A 9225-nucleotide genomic window follows, 5' to 3' on the forward strand; every position below is an offset into this window, starting at 1 on the left:
CACCCTGGCACCTCCCCCCACACGTCTCCCCGCCGGCCTGGCAACTACTTCTGTAAAAAAGTCTGAGCCACCCGCCTTTAAGCGGAGGAGGATGGCGTGAGGACGCGAAGCGAGATCGATCCGCCCGGTCCTTAACCTGTAATTGCACCTTCCAGGGCTGAGCAGCAAAGGACCCTGCGACCACATTGCGCCCGCCCGCCTGCCTGTGCGCGCCCGCCCGGGGAGAGCCGCCGCCCGGCCCCCAGGATCCCGCCGGACCGGCCCCTGCCACTGCGGCTCACTCCGCCCCGGCCTGGCGCCAGTCCCGGATCGCCAGCTTCCTATCTATCCCGGACCGGCTCCTCGCCACTCACTTTACCATCCCGTTCCAGGTGGACCCCAGCCTCCCTCCTGCTCCCTCCCTGGCCCTCTTCCCCCACTCCCCCCAAGCTCTGGCTTGGCGGAAACATCCGAGTCTCTCCCTTTAAGTGGACCCGGTCATACCTCCCTCTCCCCGCCTCGTTGTCCGCCGCACCCCCCATCTTATCCTGTCCCCCTCCCTTCTTGTTCCCCTTCTTCTCATCCCCCCTTATCTGTTCATTTCTTGTCAAAGGAGTTTTATTCTTTATAAGCGTCTGCTACAAACTATCCCCCCCACTCCCTCCCTGTCCCTTCCCCCTCGACAATAACCCCAAAGACAGAACAAACACACACAAGGCACACACAAGGCCAGAAACTTACCTGCTCTCAACCAGCTGCAAAGTCAAGGCTCACTTAAGCTCCCCCCAAAAATCAATTGTCCTTCCTTTTTAAAGGTTTGCTCTCTCCGTGGGAGGTGGGGGGGCACCTTCTGGTTCCCAACTCCAGGCAGTCACTCTTTACAATTTATTTTGTCGTACATCATTTGATCACCATGAATTAGCAACAGCAAGAAAATGTAGGAGAGGAAGAAAAGAGAGAAAGAGAGGGAGAGAGAGAAGGAGAGAGAGGGAGAAAGAGAGAGGGAGCAGAGCTTTCTGCAAGAGAAGAAGAAGAAAAAATGTACGTGTGACAAATTATGCTACCAAGAAACAACACATCATTATCCTTGGGCCTGGGGCTCAGTGAGTCGTAACGAGAGTAATAGGAAATCCACGGTTGGGGAGAGAAACGGTCGTGCTTGGCCAGTAGAGAGAGACCGTACAGGGGGATGGATGCTGGAGAGACTCGCAAAATTATGGCTCAAGGCTATTGTAAAAATTGTCGAGCGTAAATGACTGCGATTTCAAACATCTTTGGAAGAAAGAAGGGGAAAAAGCGAGCCCCCCCTCCCTCCCTCTCCCTCTCTCTCCCTCTCTCTTCTCTCTCTCTATAAAGAACCGTCAAGTTTTAGTGCGCATTGCTAATTAGTCAATTTCTCTCTGCCTTCACAGGCTGGCGACTTCGCTGCTGAGCTGAAACTGCTAATTTCTGTGACCAGCTTTTTTCTTAGCTGTGATCTGGATGAATGAGTAGCTGTCTCACAGAGATGACAAAAATAAACTCTAATCCCCCCCAAAATTTCCACTACATCTTTCTCATGCATAGATTTATGATCTTTAAGTGCTCTGTGCAATATGCAAACTTTTTTTTTGTCTGCATATAGGCAGTTGTTTCCAGATTTCACTGCATTTGTATGCTCACCCCCCCTTTATGAAATGCAAAACCCGTCTGATTCCAAAGTCTGCCAAGATGTCACTTTGTCATGTCCTAGGATTTGGGGGTTTGGGTCTTAGAGAACACTAGCCCACGTCTAAGAGGTGAGTAACTGGAACATGGAAACTGGGGGTGGGAGAAGTGGAGCTGGTAGACAAAATTAGAGGGAGCCCTTCACTTCATATTTGCTTCCTTGCACTATTCAGGCTCTCTGATTGCATTTGAAAACATATTTTCTCTATCATTTTGTCTGGTTAAACAACCGTCTCTTAACTTCTCTGTCAGCTCTTCAACTGCTAAGGGTTCAGAAGTCATGTATTCTTCTACTGGGAGATTAGCATATAGTCAGATGTGTCTTTCAATTAGGAATCAGCTTCCCAGCACTAGGAAACTCAAGCTGCAGTTTCACAAATGTAACCTTTCACCTTTGAGGCTCATTTGCTATCTAAGGGCAAGCACGTAGGGCTCATAGTTTTGACCCTCGCTTAGCATGCAAAACAGATCCCAGCATGCTTCTGGGATTTTAGCTGTACCAGAGATTCATGTGCATTGAGGTAGAGGACACGTTCTCCAGACCTATCTCATAATGCACTGTGCCCTTACATTTATGGCCCTGCATTTCTGTTGTCACTGGGGATCATAGGTATCCAAGAAAGGAAGGAGGAAAAAAAGGAGGGGGGGGGAGCAGAAAAAGAGAAGTCATGCCCTTGAGTAAAATGAACATTAAAGGAAGCTGGACTTTCAAGTAAAATTGAACTTTGTTTCCTATTAAGTCTCCAAGCGTGATTCCTTTACCTTTGTATGTGCTCAGATTAGTATACTCATTAAAATAGGTATCTGGGCACCCTTTTGCCTTCCTCTTCAATCTGTGAGAGGTGGAAAGACACCTGCTTAAGGGAAAAGGGGGGGAACTGAAAATTTTGAAGTTCAGAGACTGGGAATTCCCCATTTAGAATGATGAATAGTAACATGCATATTAGATATTTACTCTTAAAGAAATGAAGGAGGATCAAATGGAAGTATGGATCCCTCACATAAGCCCTTCGCCATATAGTTCCTAGATTATCTGATAGTAAGACTTGATAACTCAGTTCTTGCTGAGATGCTATCTTTTCATTGCCTTCATAACAACAAAGCCTAAACATACAGGGAAATATCTTAATACGATTATCTGTTTAGGATAGGGGAGAGAATGAGACTAGATTTTCTAAGTCTTCAGGCCCTACTATTTGTGTTGATTTTACTGTTCTCTTTTAATAATTCCTTGGATTTGGGTCCTGAATAGGAAACTGGTATAATTCCAAGAAAGCAAAGCATTTTTTTGTATTTTATTTTTAAGTGCTATTTCAGTAATAAGGCCAAAATGTGGAGCGACAACAATTTTAATGCCTACAAAGAAAAATTTTTAAAGTAGGCCTTCAATATAGATCCTCTATCAGCTTCTCATGAGGTATTTGAAACTAAATCAAAGATGAATAATAGTTATGGCCAGTTCAAACGGTTGTCATTTTCCCCACAGAAGAGTCTAAGTGTGTTTCATAGTTCTCAAAAGATCTTAATTTCAATTTTCCTTTTCCTTTCTGATAGGATATATTTGCCATTAATTATAATACCTATATTTTTTTTTCTTCCAAACAATAGAAAAGACACAATTATAAATTTAAATTATTAAACTTGCCTGTCATTTTAGCTTTTATTTGGCTGCTAGGGCAAAAAGTGTGAGGAGGGGCAAGGGAGAAGTTGTGATCCTGAAACAACTCTTCAGAGGAAGCAGCCAAAGCTTCTATCTTCTGGACTTACACAATTTGGCAATAATTAGAATTTCAGAAATAATAGTAATTGTGTGGTTATTTGAGAAGCAATATTTTTTTGGAAAAAATATTTGCAATAAAAATATCCCTTCATAATCTGCACGTGGACTAACATATACATCCCATGAATCACCCACTTCCAATATCTTGCACGGGCTTGGGCTACAATTACTGTAGAACTCACAAATGATCAGACACTATTTACAATAAATCCCGTTATGAAAGATTCAATTTGCAGCAATCAGATGCCAGCTATGAGGCTATTGTAAGTGTTTGAATTTCATCCCACTCCACTGTTCAACGTACAGAAATTGCATCTGTGTGTTTGATCTGTCCTGCTGAGCCCTATCAGCAGCTTGCATCTCTGCCACTATTGTTTTTAAGATGACAGGAAGGGGGACTAGTCAAGAGCACTCAGCAAGATGGATTTCACATGGCATCAGAACGAAAATTGTCTTCTTTTTAAAAGATATATAATCATCTAGTCATCTGATTCTAACAGTCTTGCTACATTGACAGAATTATCAAAATTACTTACCACTGAATCTGCACATAAACTGTGTATGGTGGCAAGATTCTGGGGCTCTTGCTACCGGAGTTGTTCTGATCGTCTTCAAGGTAGTAGAGCCAGGTGGCTGTGGATCGATCCAGGCTTTGGACTGGTTCTAGAAAGGCTCAGGTATCCCAGTGGCCCTGGAGGGTGCCAAGTGTTCCTGTGGCTCTGGTGAGGCCTAGGAGGAATTCCAGTGGCTCTGAGCATATTGCTGTTCAGGACCACCTCTCAGGATTAGATGAACTGAAGTTGCTCTTCAAAACCCTTCAAAGAGGTGCTTTGTTGCCTAACAGGAGGGGTCCAATAGCAACAAGGAGATTTTCCTTTTTGAATGGTGGACGGACAGCACAGGAGAGGGAGACCCCAGGTGAGATTGACTGATACAGTAACTGGAGCAATGGGGGTTGGTGTGTCAGAATTAGTGAGACTGGCTCAGGACAGGGAAGGGTTCAGAGCTGCTATACAAAGAGTCATTATGCATCGCAGGCAACTCAACCAATAACATTCCATGACAGGTTTGGAAGCAGAAGTGGCATCCACTTCCTAAATAACATGCCTCTGGAAATTCTATGAACTTTGATAAATGTCGATAGTTGTAGAGGGGTTTCAGGTCTTTTGTTCACAGGGTCGCTATGAGTCATGCTTGACTCGAAGGCAATCAACAACAACAACAACAACAATTCTTGATCATTCTGTTTAAGATCTGTGCATTATCTTCAAATGATATAAATCGCAGAGCGTGGCTTCGCCTGCATCGCTTTAAATTATTGTTGTTATTGTTGTTTGGTGCCATCAAGTCAAGCACGAATCATAGCAACTTTATGAGCAAAAGATCTGAACCCGTTCTATCCTCTGTCATCCTCACACTTCCTAACACACAAGAGCCCATTGCAGCAGTCACCGTATTAATCCACCTGCTTGAAGATCTTCCTCTCCTTCTCTGACCCTCCACAGCTCCCAACATCATGTTCTTCCTAGCAACATGCCTGAAGTATATGAGACAAAGCCTCACCATTCTTGCCTCCAAAGCACACTCCGGCTGCACCCTCTCTAAGACTTATCTGTTCATTCTCTTGGCCGTCCGTGGGATGTTCAGTACTCTTCTCCAACACCACAGCTCGAAGGCATCAATTCTTTTTCTGTTATCCGTATTCATTTTCCAGGTCTCTGATGCATAACTAGGAATTGGAAATACCACGGCCTGAATCAGACACCCCTTAGTTTTCAAACTGACATCACTACTCTTCAATAATTTGGAAAGGTCCTTAACTGCAGATTTTCCCAGTGCAGTGTGTCTCCTTATTTCCTGACTGCTCACACCAAGTGTGTTAATTGTGGATCCGAGAGTGATGCCATTGTGGAATGGGTGAATTAAGGGAGATTACTCCATTTTACAGATGGAATAAAATTAAACTAAGAACGATGGCCCAATTTAGGGAGAGGCAGAACTCAGACTAAACTCGGACTTCTAACTTTTAAATTTTAAATTCCAAAATCTAATTTTAAAATTTAGACAAATATGTTATAGCCTTCAGTTTAGCCTATAGTTTAGAAGCATATTAAAGAACAAGTAATTCACAATGGCAAAGACATGAAATGGGGCGATTGGCTGAAATTTTAGTAAAGAGCCAGTTGGTTTTTTTTTTTTTTACTACTGCCCCAGAGTGAAATCCAAGGCCTGAGTCCGCATTCCAGGTCCCCAGCTCTAACTTTTACAGGCAATCTCATCTAGTAATCTTTCTTTGGAATATCTAACTTTCATTCTACAGTGCCTAGGCTTCTGTTATGAACTTGCTTCTCTACACATAGAAATTATACTTCTCTCAAGATTAAACCCATATTTCCTTCCATTAGTAAGCTTTTCCTTACGACTACAATCAGAATATCAACAATAACTACTTCCTGAGCTCATAATTTGTGTGTAGGGCACTATTCTGAAGTCTTGAGATTTTTTTCTTCATCCTGCTCAATAATCCCAAGAAAGTTTGGCTGTTATTTGCTGCTGCGTGCCCTCCAGTCAGCTTGGACTCATAGCGACCCTGTGTACAACAGCTCTGAACCCTGCTCTATCTTGAGCCAGTTTCATTGTCTGTGACGCACCTACCCACACCACCCCAGTCTTATCCAGGGTCTTTCACTCTTGTACTGTCCCCCCGGTCTTCCAAGCATGATTTGGGGATAGAAGAATTGGCACAGCCCAAGTGCTTGACTCTGAGAATCCCAAATAAAATAGATAGCTGCTTTGATGAAGCATTAGATTTTTGGGAGACTTGCGCATAGCAATGTTAGATGATCAAAGATCCTATTAGTCTCATTTTACAGATGAGCAAAATGAAATGCAGAGAAGTAAGTGATGAACTCAGGGTGTCACAGCTCATCAATAGTATAGTTGAGATTCAAACCCACCTGAGCTGGGTCTGGAGATTAGTCATTCTTGTTGCCTTCTGTGAACCTCCATCCAGTCATTCATTTATTTCCTTTATCAAACATATAGTTTTTGTTATACGTCAGACAATGTATTAACATGGAGAAAATATGATGATGAATAAAATTGCATCCTTGCCCTCAAGGGGCTAACATTCTAGTCGAGTATAACCAGGAAGATTAGGTACAGTAATTGAATAATTATAATGTAATTGTCCTATTAAGGTTATGTACAAAGAGGACTGGAGCAGAAAGCAGCAAGCCCCTGTAATACTCTTTGACACTTATTGTTAACTGCTTTGTATTTTTAATTTCTTATTTAGGGTACATATTGTCATCCCTAGATTACAAGCTCCTGGGGAGAAGGAATCTTGTGCCTGATGCTATCTTTTATGGTGCATAGCTCAGTACCTTGTCCATAGTAGTTGTTCAATTAATATTAATGAACCATTAAAGATAAATTTTCAAATTTACCAGTGCAACAAATTTACCAATTATTCAATTAATATTAATGAGCCATTAAAGATAAAATTTTAACCTTATCAGGGAACAAAGGGATATTTCAGAATCAGAAATTGTGTTGCACACATTTTGAATTAGAGAGGTATTAATCTGTTGATTGTGTGCATCTTCTTAAAAAAGGAACAAAATCTTTTGAATATTAAGACATAATCATTTTACTGCCTACAATACATACATAGATGGCATGAGCTTGACAGGACCTCAGTGAATGCTTCCAGTAAATCTTTTATCTACATTAAACACTGCTTAGTAAAGATCTCTAAAAATCTAGAGAGAAAGAGGCTATTATTTTGGTAATATTAACTAAACTACTGTACAAAGGTAGCACAGAACCACAATTCAGAGCATGAATTCTGGAAGCAAATCAAACTGAATATGAGTCCCAGCCCTGTCATTTTATCTGGATGACCTTGGGCTGATAACCTCTTTGACCAATTTCCTCATTTGAGGTTGGAGACAAGTGTAGCACCACTATCGCATCAGGGTTTTACACTTTTGTGTTTGCCAAATGCTTACAACAGTGTCAGGTACAAAGTGAGTACTATGTGTGTGCTATTAAATAAGAAATCAATAAACAGATTTTGCTAGACAATGCCTTTCTTAATTATTCTCATTTATCTCCTTCTTTAGATGACCATTGGGAAATAGTGAATGGATGAAGGAATGAAGAAATCCACTTCTCTTAGAGTTGCAATGAGTCCTGATGTCATACAAGAGAAAACTGGCCATCTTGGCAAATGAGTCATGATTTTTATATCACTCTTTAGATATGCTGATTGCTTTGTTTTGTTTATTTATTGTTTTAAAAACCATTACTCTTTTACTCTTGGGGACATTTTAGGGTTGTTTTTAGTGTTTTTTTTTTAATACACGTGTCTTGAGTAATAAATTTCATTTTTAAAAAATGAGAGTTAATTTCTTATTGATGGTAATTTAATGACATTGTTGAATCTCTGACGCTGAAGTCAGACCAATGACTGAGATAAGGAGATACTTCTTGTGCTTTGGCTCTTGTCTGTCTTTGCTACTAGCTGCGACCTTGGACTGCTCTCCTAAAGGTTGCGTATTTATACCATGTGGAAAAAATACCTGGCTGTGTGATTCCCCAAGGATTTTGGCCTGGAAAAGCCTATGGAGTAATTCTACCCTGGAACCTAATTTCTTCAGTCCTTTCAGGATGAGAATGCCAAACAACACATAATCCACCACAGCAAGACAAACTGACAGACCAAAGGGTGGGATCACAACTAATGGATATCATTTCTTAAATTGCAATTTTTAAATTTTGTTTTTATTAACTTAAACATTAGAATGAGAAAAAGCTGATGAATAGTACTTAATTACATAAAACATAGCGTATATGAATTATTGTATGCAAACCAAACAAAATGTATACATAATGAAAAACTTTAAAATTGTATAAGGACTGATTTAAGTCCTTTTTGCAAATCTAAATTCTGCTCAAGATTATTTGCTTGTTTTTTTGTATTAATGTTCTTCTGAAGGTAATAAAAAGAAAACAAATGTTTCTAGATAAAATACAAACACTTCCATTGTGTAATAAATAGATTGTTAGAAACCTCATCTTTAAGGAAAGCTTACAATTAAAAGTATCTTTGAAAGGTGAAATGTTATGTTATTGACATGAAATTCTAAGGTACCTTTGAGATGAGTACAATTTTTCAGTTGAATTTTATTAATAACTACACATTTTCCCATTTAATGAACATATCTATAAATATTTTATAGAGATGACATAAGTAAAATATACGGTATTGACTTGTATATGTGTGTATGTATAGTTGTTATTGCTCATTAAATTAATATTTCATAGCATGGGTAACTGTAAGTATGTGCTCTGCTTAGGTGACTTTTTTAGACAATCATGTCATTGATAGAACATTTTTTCTAGGATACACATGTATTTTAAAATTAAACTTTTAGGGCAAACTAGATTTGTAGGAAAAGATACTGCAACCAGCTCTCATATACTCAATGCCCAGTATTTCTTCTTATTAGGATCTTATGTTAGTATGATGCCTTTGTTACCACTAATGAACCAATATTGAGACAGTAGTAGTAGTAATAGTAGTAGTTGTTGTGTTGTTATGTGCCATCGAGTCGCTTGCGATTCATAGCGACCCTATGTACAACAGCCCTAAACTCCGCTCTGTCCTGTGCCAATCGCACTGTCTGACACTCCCATCCCAATTATACCAGTCACTGAATCAATCCACCTCATAGAGGGCCTTCCTCTCCTGC

At 40.5% G+C, this 9225-nt stretch overlaps 1 protein-coding gene across 1 annotated transcript in view; it reads right to left on the reverse strand.

Annotated features, from left to right (window-relative positions):
* KLHL14 (kelch-like family member 14) overlaps window positions 1-1088 on the reverse strand; it is a 155750-nt gene extending 154662 nt beyond the window's left edge. Inside the window, exon 1 of the mRNA XM_006889162.1 lies at window positions 721-1088. The gene's annotated coding sequence lies outside the window, so the exon portion shown is untranslated. The remainder of the gene's footprint in view (window positions 1-720) is intronic.
* Between the last annotated feature and the right edge of the window lie 8137 nt (window positions 1089-9225).

The sequence above is a fragment of the Elephantulus edwardii genome, unplaced genomic scaffold (assembly GCF_000299155.1).
Source record: "Elephantulus edwardii isolate Elephantulus edwardi_28Jun2011 unplaced genomic scaffold, EleEdw1.0 scaffold00076, whole genome shotgun sequence".
In the NCBI taxonomy this organism is placed as follows: Eukaryota; Metazoa; Chordata; class Mammalia; order Macroscelidea; family Macroscelididae; genus Elephantulus; species Elephantulus edwardii.